Below are 1,988 nucleotides of genomic sequence, written 5' to 3' on the forward strand. Positions count from 1 at the left end.
GCGTTGAGTTGAACGTAAATGTTGAACGCAAAGTTGAACAATGCAAACAGTGCTTTATAATAATACTAGTTTATTTATGTATATAAGAATGGGTGCAGCTTTGTCGGAACTCTATAGACGTTGAGGCCACAGATATATTTTAAAGAGGATGGCCACATATTTAAAAAATTGAATGCGTTTAAATTATACACAAGTTATTTAAAAATTTTAAAAGATTGTCGTTCCCGCGAAGAGAAGTTTACTGCTATATTTTGAAGAGGGTTGCCACTTGATTGAAAAGTCGAATTAAATTAAATAATATGCAAAATATATGAAATATTAAAATATAGTTGTCAAACATAGCTATGTTTTAAAGAGTGTTGCCACCTGTTGAATTCAATTAAATTGTATACAAGTTATATCAAATTAAAAAAGCGGAAGTAAAAGTATTCGTCTTGGTGAGGAGAAAGTTTTTAGCTCTATTTTGGAGAGGGTTGCTACCTATTTGAAAATTCGAATCTAATTACATTGTACACAAGTTATATGAAATATTAAAATATGACTGTGAAATGCAAGAATGTTACAAAACATTGAACATTTAGAATACGTATAGAGTTGCCACCTGTTAATAAGGTTAAATTAAAATTATTTAAAAAATGAATTATTCCAATATGAGTATCAAATGAAATAATTTTGAAAAGGCTTAATTTAAAACTGCATCAAGGAGGGTTACCACCTATTAAAAAGGCAAAGTTAACTTGCATTAAGGAAGCAAGGTAGTTGAAATACATAGATACATATGTATCACAATAGAGGTATCAGCCGAAAGAGGTTTATAAAGGTTTTGATTTAGACAAAGGGGCGTGAATTTTTTAATCAGCTACACCTTTGGAACCATAAGTCAAATGACTTTGAAATTTGGTGTGAAGAAATATATACATACATACATAGCTATGGTATATGAGTTACTGAGGCGTAAAATTTTTAAACAGCTATTTGTTCACATCGCGCACTCTGCTAGATATAATAGAAACTTTTCTTTGGCACATTCGTTATTGCGTTCGAATTCACTCCATGCGATGCGCGGCGGTGATGGTTGAGAAAGGGAAGTGCCTCCCCTACGTTTTAAAGACTAGAGGGATTTCGCGAGAAGCAGGAACGCCATGTTGAAATTAACAAAAAAAAAATAAAATCGCTTAAGTATTTATAGTGCCAATAAATAAGAAACCCATTAGTCTTGTTATCATATTTTTGACGTCAGACTTAGGAAAGAAGAAAATCTTTATCTTGGCAAATCACACGCCGAAAACTTGATGTGGAATTTCACCTATTGATAAGCTATCAACAAGTATGTACATATTGACTAATAAATACATAAAATGCGAATTCTTCTAACATTGTACCCGGAAAAAAAGTATTCCAATTAGCGCCCAATCAACCAAAGCAAATAAAAACACAGCTCATGAAAGCCTTTATCTAGAATAACTACTCATGTATGGATGTATGTATGTATATTTGTAAATGTAAATAATGTATAAGGAAATATGTATGTATGTATGCGTGTTTTATGTCTTATATGTATGAAAAACGTATCGATTACCACAATCTTCATTTCTCACTTAGAAAAAAGTACAGAGTTCTATTTAAGCCATAAATTTGCCACATTTAAATTCGTAAATACAATTCAAGAGAGAAAGAAAACCAGCATGTCAGCCAAAAATGGCGCCACTTGCAGCCAAATATTTACATACACGTACATACTACATATATGTACATACGTGCAGTTAATCACAACATTGCCGCATTGCTTCAAAATTTGACNTATGTACATACATACGTGCAGTTAATCACAACATTGCCGCATTGCTTCAAAATTTGACTCAATACGGGGTTATCACGAATCGTCCTCCTCAACATTATCACCCTCATATGTGCGCTTTAGTAATTGATATTCACGTATGCGTGCCACGCCATATTCCTGTAGGGGAGAAATTAAAAAAAAAAAAAAA

This window comes from Rhagoletis zephyria, unplaced genomic scaffold (assembly GCF_001687245.7).
Source record: "Rhagoletis zephyria isolate East Lansing unplaced genomic scaffold, Rhagoletis_zephyria_1.1 Rzeph_scaffold_14115, whole genome shotgun sequence".
Lineage (NCBI taxonomy): Eukaryota > Metazoa > Arthropoda > Insecta > Diptera > Tephritidae > Rhagoletis > Rhagoletis zephyria.